Raw genomic sequence first — 23,141 nt, forward strand, 5'->3', positions numbered from 1 at the left:
AATAAAGTTTGACTGAGTCTGGTTACCAAAAAGGATTTATATATTTTCTGTCAGCATATCTTTACCTAGCCAGATCATACCATAGAATCATAGAATGGATTGGCTTGAAAGGAACCTTAAAAATCACCTAGTTCCAACTCCCCTGCCATGGGCAGGAATACCACCCACTACAGAATATTACCCAGGGCTTCATCCAACCTGATCTTGAACACCTCCAGGGATGGGGTATCTATCTAACTTCTTTAGGCAACGTGTTCCAGTGCCTCACCACCCTCTGAATGAAGAATTTCCTCCAAATATCTAATCTAAATCTCTCATCTGTTAGCTTAAAATCATTTCCCCTTCTCCTATCATTATCTGACTGAGCAAAAAGTCACTCTCTGTATAAGGTCCCTCTAGGTACTGAAAGACTTCTATAAGGTCTTCATGGAGCTTTCTCTTCTGTAGGCTGAACATCTCCATCTCTCTTAGCCTTTCTTCATAGGAGAGTTGCTCCAGCCCCTTGATCATCTTTGTGGCCCTCCTCTGGACTCACTCTAACAGTTCCACATCCTTCTTGTGCTGGCGGCTCCAGACCTGGATGCAAGTGGGGCCTCACAAGGGCAGAGTAGAGGGGGACAATCACCTCCCTTGACCTGCTGGCCACACCTTTTTTTTTGATGCAGTCTAGAATCCAGTTGACCTTCTGGGCTGAAAGCACGCACTTCTACCTCATATTGAGCTTTTGTCCACCAGAACCCCCAAGTCCTTCATCGCAGGACTGCTCTCAATGAGTTCTTCTCCCAGCCTGTACTTATGTCTGGGATTGCTCCAACCCACATGCAGCACCTTGCACCTTTCACTTGCCCTTGTCAAATCTCAGAGGTTCACATGTGCCAACGTCTCAAGCTTGTCCAGGTCCCTTTGGATGGCATTCATTCCTTCACACCAGTTGACACAACAGTCAATCGCACCACTCAGATTTGGGTCTTCTCCAAACCTGTTGAGAGTGCTTTTGATCCCACTGTTTATGTCATTTATAAAGATATTAAATGGTATGAGTCCCAGAACAGACCCTGAGGAACATCATTTGTCAAGATGATGAAGGAAAAGCATTATGAAAGTCTAGGATCTGCTGACTGTCTGGTTCTTCCAAAAAGGCATCATGGAGCAGAATTACCTCCCTAATTACCTCCCTAAGAACTGAAGGATGATCATTTTGGAATGTTTGGTATATGAGTACCTCACCTAAGTCTACTGAAATAAATGGTGCCAAATGTCAATCCTATTACAAAATACACTCTTTCTTGGTAAGTAAGGGAAAAACAACTACTTTAAGAATCATGGGGATTAGAATGAGTATTAGAAGTAGGAGTAGAGGATTAGAGACTATTAGAATTATGCATATTAGATCTGAGTTGGATGGCAGCCTGCAAAGACATGTACAAATGAAGGTGATTCTGATCAGGAAGTTTGATTCCCTCTTGAAATGTAGTGTGCAAAACTGAGGTTCATATGAGTATAAGGCATTTTCTAGGACAGGTAGCAAGTTGTGGAAAGTTTTCATTATCTTATTTTGGAGATGAATACTTGAGTTATGTTAAATTTTGGACTTATTTTAGCATTCACATTGTCACACATGCACACACACACACAAAAAAAAAGAATTATCTGCACTAATATACATGTAAAGTAATCAAAGATTACCTTTATATCAAGTCTGACAGCTGCACCATTTCAAATAGAAAAAAAAATAATAAAATAAAATAAAATAAAATTATAAAATAAATATAATATAATATAATATAATATAATATAATATAATATAATATAATATAAAATTGTAAGCCTGTAAGGTTAATCATTTCTATTTCTAATATATATATATATATAAATTCTCAGTATAAAATACTCTTTTTTTTTTTTTTTTTCCATTTAATGCAAAGATAGATAGATTGAGGTTGTTTATCTATGAATATGTACTGTTAGTGCTTCATGATAACAACTTTGGATGAAAAGAAACACGAACGATGGTATATCAGACCAGAATTCCTTAAGATTATTCCACTTAAATGTATGTTTCACCTCCCTCAAAGAACTGACTTGTTCTAGATATGAAATTCGTACACTTTATTTCAAACAGACCAGTAAATATAAAGTGCAGTCTTGACACTGAAAAAAATATATTGAGTCTTCATTTAGAAAGGTAAAAACAGTTTTGTGCCTGATCAGCCACTCTCAACATGTAAAAAAAGAGTATTTTGCACTACAGTGATCAATATGCTTAGCCTATTATTTGACTCTTGTCATATGCATAACTAGAAGTAATGCAGAAATAATCCGATTTTTGAGAAAACAGAGGCAAGATTGCCCAACTGTCTCTTTAAGCAAAATGCAAAGCTCTACCAGTCCCATATCTCAAAGTCTGTGCTTATGCACTCATATTTACAACTTCATTTTTTTTAGTGTAGTTGTTAAGCAACTCTGCGAAATGTGTTGTTGCACAACTGTGTTTTTTGTTTGTTTGTTTTGTTGTTGTTGTTTTTCCCTAAGCAGTAAAACAGTCCTGAATTTTTAAGTATATAAAGGACGGTTTTACAGACAGTTATAAAAGCTGGGCATGAGAACATGAATAGACTGCTAATGTGTTAAAAGCAGGACATGGCATTTGGATTAAACAGGGTGCATCTTAATCACTTGGTGGCAAAAGGCTAATTAAACTCCAACAGTAAATTAACATCCTAGGAAAGCTAGGAGCGTTTATAGAAGTTATCATTTCTCTGCACAAGATGACAAAGCTTGCAGTCAAAATTGCAGCTTTCAAGGGTAGGCTATGAAATGTGCAGGACCTCTCAGAAGTAACATAGGACTAAATTCAATTTAAATTGCCTGACAACAAAAATTGTTACTTCAGGACTTCTCTCTCATTTTATTTATTTATTTAAATTATTTATTTTATTTTATTTTCCTTTTCTCCTTTTATTATTATTATTATTATTATTATTATTATTATTTATATTTATATTTATTTATTATAAAGAGGTGGTTGAAAACACCAGGCTTTGACAGCCAAAGACATTTTATTTCTTCAGGCCTTGTGCCTTTGTTTACGCTCACAGTAATGTGTGGTACAATGGTAACATGTGGTACTGTTCATGAGACAATGCCTTTGCCAATGCACCTTTACACCTTGGTTGTCATATTCTATAGCTGTTATTTGTAGTGTAGATAATAGGTTATATTCAATGAAGGGCTTACTGATGATCACAAAATATACACAGCACAAGCACAGATAACTGCACTGTTTGTTTTCTATGCGAGCTGACTTTTCCACAAGAATAGTTCTAGATTTTGCTCACTGACATAAAGCTTTAGTTACTGTCTTCAGGCCAGTACTTATTTGAGTTTCCCATTGTGCAACAAAGAACAGAATTTAGTCCTTAAACTTACAGCTTTAATAATAATTCCAACCATTTTGATAACCTATAATGAGAACTACCAGTAATGAACAAAAAGGTTTAGTTTAGATTTAGAAGAAATAAAAGTATCTGCCTAAAATCACTTTGGTACTTGAGGGGCCAGACCATTGAGATGTACTGTGGTATTTAAACCAGGTATTTTGATTGCTACTGGTTGTTCCAGTTATTCTACACAGGGCCCAGAATACAGTGCTCAGCCTCACAGTCCCTGATGGGCCTCATCCAATCCCTGCCAAAGCTCTGGATCAGGACCCCATTTTAGCTCAGCCAGGCCCCAGCAACACTGCAAGGGTTCCTGTGCCCAGCCCTATCTCTGGCTCTGCCTCTCCAAACAGCTTCTCCTGGACAGGCCCATCAGAACCCGTCTTATCTCTGGCCCTATCTTTTGTCTGCTTCCAATGGGACCTTCCCTTAAGCCCCACCCTAGCCCTGACTTGGCATTCCTCCAAACTGCTGAGGGCAGTTGGTTATTTTTGTTTAGTGTGGTGGCAGAAGCCTTGAGAAACTGTGGTGGGTTTATCATAGCTAGCCGCCAGGTGTCTAGGCTGCTGTCTTCCCCTCCTCAAAGAACGAGGAGGAGAAAATACAATGGAAAATGACTCAAGCATTGAGATAAGGTCAGGGAGATTGCTCACGAATTGCCATCATGGGCAAAACAGACTCAGCGTAAGGGAGAGCAATATAATTCATTGCCTATTGCTAACAGACTAAAGCAGTGAGAACCTTAAAGCAATCAAAATACACCATTCCCCCATTCATCTGCTTCTACTTCCTCCCCCTAAAGCAGCACATGAGAATGGGGAATGGGGGTTGCAGTCAGTCCATAATGTTTTGTCTCTGCCTCTTCTTGCTCCGAACTCTCTTCCTCTGCTCAACTGTGAGGTCCTTCCCATGACACACAATCATTCAGGAACACAGCATGGGTCCCCCATGGGCTGCAGCTCCTGCCAGACCACATGGTCCACCATGGGCTCCTTCCCACATGTTGCAGTTCCAGCCAAGAGTCTGCTTCCGCATGGGCTCTCCATGGGCTGCAGCCTCCTTCAGGTCAGATTCACCTGCTCCACTGTGGACTGCTCTACAGGCCACAATGTGGAGATCTGCTCTGGTATGGTCCTCCACAGACTGAAGTGGAACTTCTACTCTGGCATCTGGAGCAGCTCCTCACCCTCCTTCACCGACCTTGGTGTCTTCAGGGTTGTAGCTCTCACATTTCTTCACTCATCTCTCCCAGCTGCTTCTGTACAGTGCTTTTTAGCCTTTTGTAAAGGTGTTCTCACAGAGATGCAACCAGCGTTGCACAGTGGCTTAGTTTTGGCCAGCAGAAGGTCTGTTTTGGAGCTGAGTGGAACTGGATCTTACTTAATGTGGGGCAGAACTCAGCTCACTGAAGCCACCCATGCAACCCCCATCCAATACCAAAACTTTGCCATGTAAGCATAATATAGAAGTGGAGGCAAGATTTCCTATAGATGAGCACAGGGATGGTCTGGTAAGATGTAGAGTACAGGGTTGGCATTAGCTAGTTTAAAAATAAAAAAAAATAAAAAAAAATAAAAAAAGTCCTGATGTTGGACAAAACTAATTCTAGGGGAAACACAGAGAAAAAATATATAGTATTTAGCATACATAAAAGCACCATCAATAGTAAATGTAGGTATAACCTGAAGCTGTAGACCAGATGTAAAAGAAAAAGATGTAAAAGCATGATAAATGTATATATTTATATTTATACATGTATAAATAATCCTAGGAGGTAAAAACTAAGACAAGATAGAAGAGAAGAAGAAATCATCAATGTGAAGTTCCTATTCCTCCAAGTAAAGAACTGCAGTTATTGATAACTCACTAATATTTCACTAACCATCAACACCAGCATGTAATAATTCACTGAGAAGTGCAGTGGAAGGGTGAGCATAACACCAAGAAAAGGGGTAGAAACTAAGAAGTGAGTTGCAATTATCAAATATTATTGCTATTATTGAGAATGAGTATTCTACCTACCTTATTTCTACCTTATTTAGAAATATTTCTTATTTCTAAAAGTATTCTACCTTTGTTTCTCAGAAAAAATTAGATCTAGACTAATGATTATTCTTGAATTAGATTGTTAAGATTACCATTACATTAAGAATAATCTCTTGGCTTTACTTCAGGTATATAAGTTGCCTTTCCTCTTTGCCTATACAAATAATTTTGAACATAATATGTTGTTAAGCTAATTTACATATTCATATAAAACTTCTGTCTTTTACACTGTTAGGTGTTGGAGGCTTCTATCTGCAACTGAAACCTTATTATGACTGTACTAAACACTGAACAGTAAGAGGTAGTGGAACTTAATTGTTTTTACTGCTAAATATTAGATAAAATGCATACAATTTTTTAATTGTGGGCAAACCACCATTTTTCCAGATACTCAAAGACATTAATAGTTCTGGAGTTTAATTGAAAGCAGACCTTATCCACTGAGCATTTTGCAAGCAGCTATACAGTTTGGACAGAAAAAGAGTAATAGAATAAACTGTTCATGACTCTGAGACCAGAGATTCAGTTATTTGTGATCTGAGGTCTACTTTGGTGTAGTCCAGCTGCGTAAACCAAATTTTATCAGAAAGTTGTTGTTGAAATGTAAGGCAGTACATAAACTGAAGTCATAGAAGGTAAGAATAGTAAAAATACTGAAAAAAATACTGCTATTATGGAGATATAAATTATAGGTCAGAGCTTTAAGAAGAAAGATACTGACTAGAAAAGGTTTAAAAACCTAAGGGAAAAAAAAAAAAAAAAAAAAAAAAAAGAATAGTAACACAGAAAAATCAAGGATCATCCTATTCCTAGGAAAGAACCATAACTCACCACCTCACCTAACTGGCATATGACTGGCCACAGATGTCTCATCCAAAGTGCTAAGCATCTTAATGTTTAGCTTAGTACCATGCTACTCCTAGCTATCTACTGTATGTATTTGCCAATAAATAATTGTTGTGACAATAAATAATTCTTAAGTTGTCTAAATCCTGTTTTCAGAGTCTCTTTGTGTATAATAAAGGTACCTGAAGAAAAAAAGACCCTTTTCTGCCATCAGTGCTTGAATTGTTTATCAATGACAGATTATTTTCTCAATATGCTTAAGAAAACATGACTCCTTAGCTAGGTTACTTCCAACCTACCTATTACAATAATTTCAAAGCCACAGTGTAGAGCCAGTAAGGCTGTAAGGTTCCAACTTGATAGCCAGAGCAAATTCATTGCTTTGTGTGCTCACAGTAAAACCTACTCTCCATGTATGTTTTCTTAGTCTGGCTTGACCCTTACAAAGGAGGTGAATATTACAGAGCGAGTTTAGTTTAAGTGAGTTTTAAAGCTCTTGCTGTCTGATGAGTCTGGCAATTAGTGAAAATATGGTGATAAGTATGTGACACTGGAGCTCAACCTGAAAATCTGTCACGTATGAACTACTAAAATTAATTAGATACAAAAAGCTTTTAATTCCTGCTGAGCTGTATGGAGCTCAAACCCTACAGGTGAAAGATTATCTTTTTTATTCTTCTTTGTTATTAATAAACTCCCACTAAGTCATAATTTAATAATCATTGGTTTAAAAAAAAAAAAAAACCTGCTACAAAAGGTAGTACAAATGGTAGTTTATTTTGGAGATTAGATAGGCAGGCTTGTTAATTATATGGGCACAAAAATAAAATCTCCCACATATCTCCTATAAACATATTCAGTTATCCAATGTTCCGCTATCTTTTAAAGGGATAACTCCCTTAACCAAACAGGAATATTAAAAATTTAACCAGGCAAATATGAAGAGAAAATCCATATATGTGTATATATATTTATATATTTATAAATATACATTTATAAATTTATAAATTTATAAATATACATTTATAAATATACATTTATAAATATATATTTATATATTTAATGCAAAATATTGCAGATTAATTCAGGGATTCAGGTCTGGAAACCACATAAATTAAAATTGTATAAAGAACCTTTCTTGAAAAAAATGTGTGTTCTCTTCCCATTACAGGAATTACTAGAGGGAAAAATTCTTAGACATAACAGCACAGCACTGGAGAATGATTTCTTATGCAGAAATGTTTCTGCATTCTTATGTTATTTTGATTTTACACATTACGTAACTGAGACATCACATTCATGATCTATATATGCCTTACAGAGATTCCTTTCATATTAGAAGGTATGTGATTATTTATTTTCTTCTACAAAAGGGAATTACAGTGAAACTAATTAAGCTACATATTTTATTAATGAATTGAGAGCACACACTCCATCTGCCATCATAAGAACCAGGGAGGCTTCTGTTATATTTTCAAAATTCAACATAACAGGCTTTCAGCTTAATTGATCAATTTGAAAGAAGTCTCATGACAATTGTGTTGACTTGAACATGGTAGCTGGTCAGCAGAATACACCATCATTACTGCTGGAATGTTTTATAGGGCTTGTCTCTATTTCCAACTAGATATATATTAAAAAAATAAATAAATAAATAAAAATAGTATGCTGCTGCATTTACTAATAGGATAAAAAAGGTTTTAAAACTGCATGAAGTTGCCTAAATGGATAGGGAATATCTCTGTAGTATGAGAGTAGCTGTAATTCCTTTCAAGCATACAAAGTTTACTGATCTTTTTCTTTGGTTTAATGCTTGCCTATTAGGAAAAGTAAGGGTGGGGTTGCAAAGGTCCTTCATGCTGACATGATGTATTAGCTGGGAACCTGACCTCAACATTATACATGTCTCTCTAAAGCGGAATGCATGACCATTCTGTTGATCCCTGTTTCCCTTCCCAGTAATATGAATACCAAATCTAGGTATGCAGAAAATTTCATCATAACCTGTAGAACCCAGTGTCTTGCTGTGCTTCTATGGACAGCTGACACTGAACACTAAGAAGGAGGATTATCACACTGTTTTTTTTGTAGTAGAGTCATCTGTAAAAAGCTGCTCCCAAAGACCATCTATGTATTGATGAATAAACTTTTTTTTTTTTAACTTAGACTAAAGTTATTCCCTATAAAGAAATATGTATATATATATATAAAAGTATTATGCACCAACACATTTCTTATAGATGTTTCTAAGAACCAGGATTCCATCAGTGCTTCACATCATTCCTCTCTAAATGTCTGATATGGTGACAGAGAATGTAGTGAAAAAGAAAGGACTCTTCTACAACCCAGAAAGACACATTTTTTTATATCAGGTAGAAGTAGAGAATCTGCATTTTGGAATATAACATAAAGTTTTAATGAGTATTCCACAAGACATTCTGAGACTTTTTTGAAGTACCAAGAGTAAACTAGGCATATTTAGATATGTCATTACTGTCACAAGTGTAGGGGTATGTTTTGATATAAACCTCATTTTTGTTCTCCAGAAAGGAACCTAGGCAGAATCTGAGACTGTAGAGTGTGGATGATCAGATACTGAGACCTTAGATGCTTAGAAGTAATACAATAGTAGATATATAAATCGTGCAGAGAAGTATGTGTGCTGTGAGACACCAAAGAAAAAAGAAAAAAAGACAAAAAAAGAAACATTCAAAACTGAAGAAAAGAAGTTTCTGTAAAAGTCTTGAATTGCATTTTCTAGTCCCTGCTTAGGAACTACATGTTACTTTTTCTTCATTATTCTCTCCAACTTCAGATTTTTATCATCTGGAAGGATTTAAAATTAGGGAAAGAGAATAGTCCAAAAGATACATATGTTACACTAATTTTCCTAAGGAATAAGATTGGCAGGTTGAAATTCCTGTAACCAGGAAATTTTTTTTTTTTTTGGACTTATGGGACATCCATATGTACTCATACACAAAATATTGACTGGAACTTCTTTTGTGATTTCGACTGGAACTTCTTTTGTGATTTCAGATAAAAGTGATAGTCTGTGAATATGTGGTAGGAACTCTCAGGACACCTGTTTTTTTCTTTAGTTTAAGGGTACCCTATTCAGGATTCCCTAAGATAGGAAAAGGTATGGATATTTTGACAGGTAAATGGTCTCGTATCAAGCAATAACAAAGAAAATATTTTTTATAATCAGTCACTTCATTATTAAATTCTTGTAATTTCATTACAGAACAAAACCAACAACAAACAATTCTAAATGCTGAATCTCATGTTGATACCTGTTTACTGTTGAAATATGACGTCTAAATCAAGAAATTTCTTTATAGCAATATGCATTTGTATTCACAGTGAAACTCAGCTCATTTCACCTAAAGGAAAGGACATGAATTTACAATATTCTGCTAGCACTATGCTTTCAAAAGCACCACGTAATAAACTTAAAATTATGTTGCCCATTATTAAGTGTAGTGACAATGAACATGTTTTGGTTATTTATGACACATTATTTATGTTTTGGTTGTTTATGACATTATAAAAAAATAGTTTTTTTTTTCATATCTAAATCCTTCGAGGAGATTTTTTTTTCCCTCATATCCTTAAAGAGTCTCTCCTTACTGGCAGAAAACCCTTTCATTACAAAAGTACACCAATTAGAAATTGAGATATCCAGTCCTTGAACTTGCTGTTAGAAATTACTTCCCAAACTTTATGCTTTCAGTATGAAGAACAACCAAGGAATTGTTCTGCCAGTGTCCAAAAGAGATTAATAAAAATTCTCTTCCAATTTTGGCATGGTCAATATAGATCTCAGAGGAGTACTAACACACTCCATTGTCTTTGTGAACTATTTAGATATCTTTGGAAAACTAAGATTAAACAATTGATGAATAACTGAAGTGTCACTTCCTTCAGGGAACATTTCTGTGAATTCTACTCAATGAATAATTGTTGATTTTGTTGTTGGTCATGGGTTTTTGTTTGTTTGTTTGTCTATTTTTGGTGTTGTTTTTTGTTTGTTTGTTTTTAATATGATTTTAAACTTTAGATTCTCAGGTACTAGAATAAATAATGTTGTCTTCTTCAGTCCTTCAGTCCCACGTCCAAAGGTTAAGGAAAAAATTAAAAATAAATAAACAACAACATTTTTTTTTCTTTCTTTTTAGAATTGTAGCATGAATATGCTATGTACATATGCAGAATTGTACCAGCACTGATTTGTGTCGCATTATGAATATTTCAAACAGCTGCCTGGAAGCAATGCCTCAGGTAGTCTCAATACTAGCTTGCTACCATGTTGAGTAATGTAATTCCCTTAAGTGATACTTTCCATAAATATGATTTTTTTTAACATGGCAACAAATGCATTGTGACAGATGTTTGATAGAAAACAGAAGAAAAGTCTCTCTTTTATATGAAATCCATATAGTAATACTTTTAAAATAAATTCTGAAGTAGCACAGACGTTTATATATTTATACATATATATGATTATATATGTGTGTCTATATATATATACATATACATACATATATATATTATTGGGTCAACACCTTCAAAGATGACCAGAACAAGAAAGAGTCATATTTGCAGGTCATACCTTGTATTCTTATTATAGATGCTACATCATTTGTGATTGTGACAATAAAAATACTTACGCTTTCTGTTCCATTTCTCTTTTTTTCTTTTTTTTTTAATTCAGCCTTGGCTGATTTATCAGAGTTAGCATATGTCTGATTTGAAATGTATATAAAATGCAGAATAAACTATTATTTTCAATAGTCAAAGATGATGGTGATATCACAGGATGGTAATCTCCCCTCCCCTCCCCTCCTCACTTCTCTCCCACCTCCCCTCCCCTCCCACCTCCCCTCCCCTCCCCTCCCCTCCCCTCCCCTCCCCTCCCCTCCCCTCCCCTCCCCTCCCCTCCCCTCCCCTCCCCTCCCCTCCCCTCCCCTCCCCTCCCCTCCCCTCCCCACTTCTCTCCCACTTCCCCTCCCCTCCCCTCCCCTCCCCTCCCCTCCCCTCCCCTCCCCTCCCCTCCCCTCCCCTCCCCTCCCCTCCCCTCCCCTCCCCTCCCCTCCCCTCCCCTCCCCTCCCCTCCCCTCCCCTCCCCTCCCCTCCCCTCCCCTCCCCTCCCCTCCCCTCCCCTCCCCTCCCCTCCCCTCCCCTCCCCTCCCCTCCCCTCCCCTCCCCTCCCCTCCCCTCCCCTCCCCTCCCCTCCCCTCCCCTCCCCTCCCCTCCCCTCCCCTCCCCTCCCCTCCCCTCCCCTCCCCTCCCCTCCCCTCTCCTCTCCTCTCCTCTCCTCTCCTCTCCTCTCCTCTCCTCTCCTCTCCTCTCCTCTCCTCTCCTCTCCTCTCCTCTCCTCTCCTCTCCTCTCCTCTCCTCTCCTCTCCTCTCCTCTCCTCTCCTCTCCTCTCCTCTCCTCTCCTCTCCTCTCCTCTCCTCTCCTCTCCTCTCCTCTCCTCTCCTCTCCATCAAGCTAGAGAATTCTAGTGTTTGAATAAGATTAAAATTCAACCATATCCCAGACTTTAAAAAAAGTTTTCAGATACAAGTGTCTGATATAGAGCAGAATCAGATTCTGGTATTGTTTTACATAGATTCATCTCCAGTTTGCCTTCATATTTCACTTGTGATTTAATATATATACTTTTATATTTTTACTTTATACATTTCATACTATAAATGAAAATAGTATGTAACCTCTCGGAGTCCAGGGATCTAATTATAAATTAAAAATAAAACATAAAAATCAGACAGTAAGCATGGGTAATACATATCTTTATACCTCCTAGTCATTAAAAGCTCTCAAAAAATATAGATCAAAGAAATCATGCTGTCAAAAGGAGTTCTATGTGAAATCACATGGGGCTTAAAGGAATGAATAAAAGAGAGTGAGAGAGCAGAAAGAAAAAAGAATGAATTGGCATAAGCTAATTGTAACCCTCTACAAAAAATATGTAGCTAAGTTTTCCACAGGGTATGATTCCTATTCCTCTCACACAGAATAAAAATAACTCCAAAACTCACTGGGATATGTTATGCTTCCCTATGATAATGCAGATAAACATAATAAGAATGAGGGGACATTTCAATTTGTCCTTTGATTTGTTTGTTTGATCTCAAATCTGTTTTATTTTTTGTTTGCTTTTTTTTGTCGTTTTTAATTTCAGAGTAAGTCTTGTGTCTAAGGTATGGAATTGATAAATTGCCTGTGGAAGTGATGAGAGTTTTCCCTCCTCCCAGAGTGTCATTGCTGTGTTCTACTTGGTGCACAGCTTCAGGGGAATTCTAAAAATGCACAAATAAATTCAGGTGATGTTGTGTATCATTTCTAGCCCAATCAGTCCCAAAGAGAATTTTCATGTGAAGCAGTACAAAACATTTCATTCTTCCTTTGTTCCAGACAGTTTTGATCTTTAGTCATAAATTATTAATTTTACTTCATTCTTCCTCCAGGGTAGCCTTTCAAGGTGCTTAGGGCTCAGCAGGATTTTTTTTTTTCCATGTTTTAGCTTGTTTTCCCAGTTAAAGAAAATGAGACTGAAAGTCACATTTTGAGTCTTAGAAACAGAGATTCCAGAGGTTAGTGAGGGGAAGAAGTTTATTTAACTTAGTGATGAAAAACTCTTTTGGAAAGAGAAAAGAACTCAGAAGGAAATACAAAGAGACCAGTATGGATTACTCATCAGGGGGAGGTTTACAAGTGACTCAAAAACAAATGGATAAGAACAAAGAATAATACTCAAGAATTCTCTAAGCAAAATTGTGAGTAGGCAGCAACCTTTCTCAAGAACAACAGTCAGGGTTGCATTCCAAGAAGGAGTACAGATACAGAATAATGCAGAAAGGATATATGATCAGACTCAGTAAGAGTGGAAAAATGGAGACCCTACTGGAGATCAGAACAACCTTTTTAAATAGCATTCTTGCTCAGTAAAAGTCTGGAACTTTGGTTGGCAGGTGAAATTATGGGTCATCTATTGTATAATGATAATAACCTTCCCCTCCAGACATTGAAACTATTTACTCTGTATGACAGTATCGGTGCTTTCCTATAACACTTAGATCACATTCCTTACCTGATGAAAATTTTTGATAATGTGTCTTAAAAAGTCTTCATTTATGATAGATTTGAGGAATATCATTTTAAATTTAGCAGACTAGCTCAAACGCACCAACCTTCCCTCTTACTCCTACCAACCTTATGTTTGTAACCATGACTCATTCTCTTTGAACAATTTCTGCATAGCTGTTTTGGTTACTGTGCTAATAAGCATTGTTTATGTTTCTATGATTTGGCTTATTTAGATCTATTTTCCCATCTTTTCAAAAACTGAAATTAAAGCTTTGCATTAATGAGATGGGTAAGCTTAATTAAAATCTTTCCAAGTCTTTTTTTTTTTTGTACATTCATGTGCATTTTCATTTTAAACACTGTGAAGCTAAGTAAGAAAAATTACCTGTTACCTGTTAACACAAAAAGATGACAACCACTTAATGGTTGTCATCTGGACATATATTTAAGTGCATTCAAACACCATCAGACACTAGATAATCATACAGTTTTAGAAAATATCAGAATTAAACAACCTTGGGTTTACAGATATGTATGATAAGAAAGGAATATTGGTGTGTGTCTTTTATTAATGCCCACTTTCATAGTGCATTTTTATAGCCTTTGTTATAGACTATGTGTGTTAATTGTCTCTTAATTGTGAGTAATTATTCTGGGAAACCTATTTACTGCCTAGGAAATCACTAGTAAATGATTCATTTCTTTCCTATTAAAAATAAAATAAAATAAAATAAAATAAAATAAAATAAAATAAAATAAAATAAAATAAAATAAAATAAAATAAAATAAAATAAAATAAAATAAAATAAAATAAAATAAAAAATAATAATTAAAAAAAATCCTCAAGATCTTTATTTTCACCTGCACTCTCATTATAGTACAGTCACAAGTTATTTATCATATTGAAAAGCCAGTATTGATATATACTGGAAAGCAAGGATTGATATATACTGGAAAGAATAATCCTAACAAAGTGACAGATGCAGATTTGCAGATGCAGAGTGGTTGTTACTGGTATTGGAAAGCTAGAAAGTTGCTCTAATAAAATTACTAGTTATTTATTAGAGGGTGATTCTCTCTCCTAACAGGAAAATTATATGCAAACTTCTGTTCAATGACTCAAACTGTTCAGATGAAATAGGAAGCTTTACAGATTACTAAAGGACTGGTGTTTCTCAATGCAGTCAGTCTAACTGTACACTCACTATCATCCAGAATCAACCATCTAGGACTAAAGCCTTGTCACCCAGACATCCCCATGATAAAAGTGAAATAAACAACTGAGCAGTAGAGATCTTGTGTGGGAATTATATTCATGTTAACTTTACAGAAAATCTTATGACTTTTGAAATTCATGTTAGCATCTAGATTTTCATATTATATCTAAATATCTAAATAAAATATTGTGAGTGTGAGGTACTGATGTGGAATGAATTGTTCCCAGTAAGGCGGTCCTGGAATTTGCCCTGTTTATAATATGTTTCTAGAACTGGTAGTTGGTCGAGGGAGGTGATTGTCCTGCTCTACTCTGCACTGGTCCGGCTTCACTTCAAGTACTGTGTGCAGTTCTGGGCACCACAGTGCAAGAAGGACATTAAACTGTTGGAGAGTGTCCAGAGGAGGGTGACGAAGATGGTGAAGGGCCTAGAGGGGAAGACATATGAGGAGTGGCTGAGGGCACTGGGCCTGTTCAGCCTGGAGAAGAGGAGGCTGAGGGGAGACCTCATCACAGTCTACAACTTCCTCACAAGGGGGAGTGGAGAGGCAGGTGACCTACTCTGTAAACACCAGTGACAGGACCCACGGGAATGGTGTTCAGCTGAGGCAGGGGAAGTTTAGGATGGACATGAGGAAGAAGTTTTTCACCAAGAGGGTGGTTGCACAGTGGAACAGGCTCCCCAGGGATGTAGTCACTGCACCAATGTTAAAGGGTTTCCTTTAAATGCTTGCTTGCAGTCTAGACACATTTTATATTTGCAACTTTTTATACCCTCATATCATAGTTCTGTATACCAATTATGAAATATTTTAATTATTTTAAAAAGTGTCCTACCTGAAGGAGAGTTTTTCTACATATAAAGGTTTGACTAGTGTGATAATGTAAAGTATGACAAAAATAATTTAACATATTTAGAATTAAAATTAAATGTTCTTCTAGCTCTTCAGCTGCAGTAAAAGTGGTCTACACAAACTATAACCAATTTTCCAATATGTCAATTCTATCTTTTGATCCTTATCCTTGTAGTGATAGCTCTAACCTGATAACTGCTGAAATTCAAGAGTTTGTTTTAAAATAATTAGAGTCAAAGGGTTACCAAAATTTTTTAAGTCCCAATAATTGGTTACTGTAAAGCCATGGAGAATAAATGCATTTAGTTAGTTGAATACTGTAATACACCAGGCATCAAGCATGTGTAGAAAAGCGAGTGTTGAAACCTTGGTGTTACTGAACTAAAGTGAAGTTCTGCTATTCATTTCTGAAGGAAAAAAGGTATTACCCAAGATGCCCACGGTAGATAGGTTTCAAAATAGACAGCCAGCATACTGACAAGAGATAAAAAAATAGTGTAAAATGAAACAGTAATATTTTGTTTTTACTAGTAGATAATCATTACAGATTTGTTTTGAGGGCATTGGGAACTTATTTGAGGTTGTAAATTGCCTACAAACATTAGTAAGAAGAGCTGGGGAAAAAAAATGTAGCTCAGAAGACCAAGATTTAAGAAAAAAAAAAAAAAAAAAAAAAAAAAAAGGTGCCCTAAGCATTCAAGTAAGCAGAGCAGTCCTGATGGTATTCAGTGAAGCTGAAAGAGAAAATCTATTTATGGCTTCAGGCCATCAAGTCAAAGAAATATGTATCCACAGCAGTGATAGGAAGGGGGCAGCTACTTGGTGGTGTGCCTGCTGTATGACTGGAAATGTTAACATTGTGTTAGCCTCCGTCTGCAGAAAGAGCTGGATCCCTCCTAACCTCACAAGTCATTCCAGTTCTGTTCACGTGCGTACCAACACCTCAGCCAGAAGTGCTGTCTTCTCCCATTTATTACGAAACCAGTCTAACCATCCAGCTACAGATAGCAATGAGGGCAAAGATGGAAAGGAGTTTAACTAGAAACAGACTTAAGTCCTCATGTTTACGTGCACAAGGGAAGAAAAGTAATTGAGACAAGGAAGTGAAGAGAGCATATATGTCATTATCTAATTGAATTATTACATTACAAAATAGAAACTTGAATTCTCGCCTTCTCTGAAAAAGTTACTTATACATTTTATACTGAAAAGTTGAATGATACTTTTCTGTGGCCTGGTGAATTGTAATTTAGAATTTGGATTTAGATATTACTTACTTTAAATGCTACCTTTCTTGTTGGCAAGAAAGTGCCTTCAAGAAAGTGCCTTCAAAGGCACTGCTCACCTACTCCTGTGTATTCATCTCTTCTCTGTAAGAAACCAGTGATACAAGAACCACAAATGATAGTCTATGAATTACATGACAAATGGGAGATTAAAACTCTATGACCCATGTTCACATGAAGAATCATAACAACATTTATTCTGATGTTCTATGGTGTATCAAACCCTTGTTTTTGTAAGAAAGAGGAACACCAAGAAATAAGTTCAGAATAACTTGCAATCGTGGTCAAGCTCATTTGTCCCACTTGCCAGTTCTCTATAGCTCTTTCTTAAGTCTAGTATCTGCTATTTATTTTTCTTTCCCTTGTCTAGGAAGTCAGAGGAAACTTCCATCAAAACTCTTGCCAGCACTGAGGAATCAACAGCCTGCCATTGGTTTACTGAAAGACCATCATGTTTTTTCACAAGAAATCAAGAACTTTCTTTCAAAAATCACTGTCAGCTAAAAGACTTCTAGGCTTATTATAGATTGCTGAGACTGAGAGATTGTGCTTTAAAAATATGGATACTTTATGTTATATATTGCCTTCTTGCCACTTGCCATCCCGAGATGTATTAAAGATGTGTGGACATGGCACATAGGGACATTGTTTTGTGGCAGAATTGGTAGTGCTAGGTTGATGGGTATACTTGATAATCTTAAAGGTCTTCTCAATCTAAATGATTCTGTGATTTTATTATTCTTTTTTCTTCTCTGTCAGAACAACACATTAAGCAATTCAGTTCAAATTCAGTGTCATTTTAATAGGTGCAGGAGAGCAATTAACTTTCTGTGGCAAAATGTCAAGTGCTTACTTTGCCTCATCAAAACACATTTTTCAGGAAAAGACTATCATCTCACATAAATAACAATCAGTGCAGTTAATTTGTATGTTTCAATTAGCTCATGATCTAATTATTCTATGGTCTAATATAAGAGCTAAGGACTTCAAAGGGGGATGGGAGGGGAGGGAGTGTTTTTCTTATCTGCATTGGTGTTCTCTACACTGTTGACTTAGATCCATACTCTTGAATAAATCTTCTGTGATAGTTCACTGAACTTTACTGCTTAATTTCTCACCAACTTCCAACTTTGTCATATTGTGAACCTCAAACCTCAGTGCTGGTAAACTTCCAGAGGAGTCAAAGCTCGTTCAAGTGTCAAAAGAAAGACAGATGTTCCATGAAGTGATGATTATATTTAATTTATTAATGTATTGAGAGTAAATTCCAAAGAGTTCCTAGCACATTAAGAACAGTAGATGAAGACTGAAATGAGACAGAGTGGGATAGAACCAACAGAAGAATTATGTGTCTGCAATGTAGTTGCTGCTGTTTTGGGATGTGTGAATCCCACCTTTTATATAACAGCATGCTCTTTGGAACAGGAAGAGAGTTTCAGATTTGTTGTGTTTGATGGGATTCCAAGCCTGATGGAACTGTTTTGGTACTAAACCTATGGAAGAAATACTTTAACTATTTCTGATGTGGGGACTGGATCTCTGGCTCCTTTATTTTCAAATCATTTTCTTTATTACTTGAAAAATCCTACAAAGCTATACTTCAAACTCTTTTTGCATTATAAGGCTGAGTAGTGGTTTTACCTTGCCAGCCAGTTGAACTTCACCACAATTGCTCTCTCACTCCCCTTCACTCACTCAGAAGAGGAGGGGAAGAAGAAAAGGAAAATAAATAAATAAATAAATAAATAAACACCAAAAACTTTTGAGTTAAGGATAATTTAATTAAAGGGAAAATAATTATTAAGGAAAAATTATTACTAAGGGAAAAATATATAATTTAACTAAAGGGAAGTACAGAGAGAGGGGAAAGAAGTTACTCTCTACTTCCCACCAATGAGCCATGCTTGACCAAGTCCTTGAAGCAGGACCTCAGTACATGCAGCTGTTGTTCAGGAGGACAGACATTTTCATAACAAATGCCCACCCCTCCCTTCCCCTTCCCTTTTTCCACCTTTTATTGCTGAGACTGACATCATATGGTATAGAACGTCCTTTTGGTTGATTTAGGTCAGCTGCCCTGGTGATGTCCCCTCCCCACCTCTTATCCACCCCCAGTCTGCTGGCTCTGGAGGGGCTGGAGGAATTCCTGATGTGCCAGCACTTCTCAGCAGTAGACACAATACTGGTGTGATACCAGTGCTATTCTAGCTACAAGTGCAGTGCACAGCACTGTATAGGCTGCTGCAGGGAAAGTTAACTCAATCCTAGCCAGACCCAGTACAGGCTAAAATATATTTTTCCTGCTAACAGTAGCCAGTAACCAGATGGTGTTTTCAAAGTTTTCTGTCTCTATCTTTTCAGAATTTCTTAAAGTAAATATTAAAAAAGAATGGATTTTAATGCAAAACATTATTTATTAATACCAGTTAGAAAATGAAAATGTGATCCTATAAGCAAAGGCATGTTAATTGCTAAAGGCAGTATTTGACCCAGAATGATTCTGGAAGTCTTAATAGAACTAATATTAATTAAATTAATATAATTTCATTACAAAATTTTATGCTTCTTTTGTCTTATGTCTTTTTTTCTTTTCTTTTCTTCTTTTTTTTTTTTTTTTTTTTTTCCCTTTTATTTTTACGTTTTAGGAAAAGAGCAAAGATTTGTTGGACATGAGTAAATGAGAAGCTGCCAGAAGTCTCCCCTGACAACTTTATTTATTAATGGCAGAATCTGCATCAGGTGAAATTCAGATCAGATGTTAAGAAAAGGTTCCTCACTGAGCCTGGCTGGACACTAGAATGGGCTCTCCAGGAAAATGGTCATGGTACCAAGCCTGACAGAGTTCAAGATGCATACAGAAGTTTTCCTACTGGATATCTCTCTTGTGAATAACTTTTCTCAGAAGGGGGGCAGAGTTTTATATGGGATATACGTAGAGTTTGTAGCTGTCTTAATTTATCGTTAGGCTGATTGTAGGAGAAATAAGTGAAAAAAATAATCAAAATACTTACATTTCATATCCATAAGATGCTGCCTCTGTCTCTGGAAGTAGTGATGCTCAAGTTATTTTTTTGATACTAAGACCACAGGAATACTGATATTACTAATACATAAAAGTAGACACATTTTATCCACATTTTAGCTTATGATCTGATTCTGGTCGTGATACTCGTTGAATAAAATATAGAAATTCCATTTGAACTTATATCAAACCTAGCTCCCTACTCTTTCAATTTAGCACTGTTTTTACTGGGTTAGTTTGCTAATGATCCTTACTGCATCTTCTAAAATATTCAGCTAATTATTTTTACTTGATGTAATTTGTTTTGCAAATGTAGGCAACATCAACTAGACAAGAGATGATATTGTTCATAGTAGAACAGTATTTAGATCTCCTTGCAGCACTTTTCTGAGAATTTTGAATTTGAACTATTTTATGAAAACACTGGAATATTATCTCATATATTACATGACTGTGCTATTTGATATAGTTTGGTGGTGGTGGTGTCTTATTTTGCTTGTTTGGTTTGGTTTCCAAAGGAAGACTCTCTATTGTCTTTGAACTAAAGAAGAAAACCTCCTTTGTTACAGTCTTAAGAACTGCCTAAATGAGGAAAGGATGGTGAGCTATGAATTCTGTACAGAAATAAACTTTTCACTTCAGCCCAGGTCTGTAGGCCTTTTAAAGGGTTGCTCTGGAGACACAGCTCTCTTAAAAAAGTTTCCAAATATTCCAGACTTTACAGTAAATTTTACAATAGTTTCATGGCCCTCAACATTGAAGAAGACTCAGACAGGCCTACTAACAATGAATCTATTCTAGCTGAAATGCTCAATGCAATTCAATAGCAACCACAAGTTATTGTAATGGGTGACTCCCTGCTTTGGGGGATAGAGGCACCTATCTGTCGGCCTTATTTATCAGCAAGGGAGGTTTGCTGCATGCCAGGGGTATGAATTCAGGATGTGGCAGAAACTCTGGTGAAGCTGGTTCAACTGCTACCACCCCCCCCCCCCACCCCTCCCCAGTCTTACTCTACATGGGTTCAAATGATACTGCTAGGAAGAGTAGCAAAAAGGACTACAGAACTCCAGGGATAGTAGTCAAGGGAAGGGCATGGGGGCCTAGGTGGTGTTCTCCTCAGTCTTGTAGGTGAGAGGAAAGGATGTGAGAAGGAGGGATAGGTCAATAACTGTCTGCAAATCTGAAGTCAATGACAGTGGTTTTGACTTCTATGCTCATTGGACCCTGTTTGAGGATCAGCATTTGCTTGGAATAGACCTTACTAAGCAGGGCAAAAACATTTTTGCTGATAGGATGGCTGTCATCATCTGAAGAGCTTTAAACTGGGGGGGGGGGGGAGAGGTACACAAACTAACAAGCAACTCTGTGAAGGAATGATGCACAAGGCTGTTGAATAGTGGGGCATGGGGTGAAGTGATAGGGAGGGACCACGATATCAATAAAATATGAATTAAGCAGGGTCACCTCTACTGCTTACAGGTTAGTAAGAAAATGCCTACAAGGCAGCATTACGGAGAAATTCCCTAAAAACTTTTTAGGCATACACCAAGCTGGGCTGCCCCTCTTAAGTGCCTGTACACTAATGCACACCATATATGGGATAAATAAGATGAATTAGAGATATGTATACACTTGCAGGATTATGATCTTATTATGGTGGGGGTCTGCTACAGGCTGCCCAACTAGGAAGACCATGTAGATGAGGCCCTCTATAGCCATATAGGAGCAGCCTCACATTCACAAGCTCTGATCTTCATAGGGGACTTTAACCACCCTCTTATCTGTTGGATAGACAGAACAGCAGGGCATAAGCAATCCATGAGGTTCCTGGGTTGTTTTGATACCACAGGGGTCAATATGATGTCCAGTTATGTTAAAATTCTTGATTAATGACCTGGAGAGTGGAATAGAGTGTATGCTCAGCAAGTTTGCAGATGACAAAGAACAGAGAGGAGTGGCTGATATGCCAGAGGATTGTGCTGCCATCTGGAAGGACCTGGAAAGGATGGAGAAATGGGACATTTAGGACCCTCTGCACTATAACAAGGAAAAACACCAAGTTATGCACCAGGGTAGGAACAACCCCAGGCACCAATATGTACTGGTCCACTCACCTCTGCAGAAAATGACCTGGGAGTCCTGGTGGACACCAAGTTGAAAAGGAGCCATCAATGCACACTTTCCATAAAGAAGACTAATGATATCCTGGGCTGCATTAGGCAAAGTACCACTAGCAGGTCAAGGGAGGTGGTCCTTCCCTTCTACTCAGCATTGGTGAGTCCCCACCTGGAGTACTGTGGCCAGTTCTGATCCCCCCAGTAGAAGGGAGATATGGTCATACTGGAAAGACTCCAGCATAGGGACAACAGACTGGAGCACCTCTCCTCTGAGAAGAAATTGAGAGAGTTGAGACTGTTCAGCCTGAAGAAGAGGAGACTCAGTGGGATTCTTATTAACATGTATAAATACCTGAAGGGAGAGTGCAAAGAAGAGACAGGGTCTTTTCAGTGCTGCTCAGTGACAGGACAAGATGCAAGGGGTACAAAGTGTAACACAAGAGGTTCCCGTCTATTGTGATTTTGGTTATCATTAATTTTCTTTGTAGAGGTTCATAGGATGATGGGTTTTGCATTTTTGATGAAGATAGTAGTAATAACAATCATGTATTTAGTTGTTGCAGAGCAGTGCTTAGAAAGAGTCAAGGGCTTTTCTACTTCTCATGCTGCCCTGCCAGTGAGGATGTGAGGGATGCACAAGAAGCTGGGACGAGACACAGTCAGGACAGCTGACCAAGACTGGCCAAAGAGATACCCCATATGACATCATGCTCAGCAATAAAAGCGTAAAGAAAGAGGAAGTGAAAGACATTGGAAATTATGGCATTTGTCTTCCCAATAAACCATTAGTCATAATGAGCCATGTTTTCCTGGAAATGGCTGAACACTTGCCTGATGATGGGAAGTAGCAAATAAATTCCTTGTTTTGCTTTAGTTGTTCATGCAGCTTTTGCATTACCTAGTAAAATATATTTATCACAACCCAAGAGTTCTCACATTTTTACCTTTCCAATTCTCTCCTCGTCCTTCCTGTGGAGAGTGAGTGAATGGCTGTGTGGTACTTAGTTGCTTGATGGGTTAAAACTCAGCACCATCTAAACATCAGAAAACACTTTTTTTACTGTGCAGGTTACTGAGCACTGGAATAGGTTGCCCAGAGTGGTTGTGGAGTGTCCTTCCTTGGAAATCTCAAAAGCTGCCTGGACAAATAGAATCATAGAATCATTAAGGTTGGAAAATACCTTCAAGATCATCTGGTCCAACCATCACCCTACT

This window comes from Aythya ferina (genome assembly GCF_964211825.1).
Source record: "Aythya ferina genome assembly, chromosome: 1".
Lineage (NCBI taxonomy): Eukaryota > Metazoa > Chordata > Aves > Anseriformes > Anatidae > Aythya > Aythya ferina.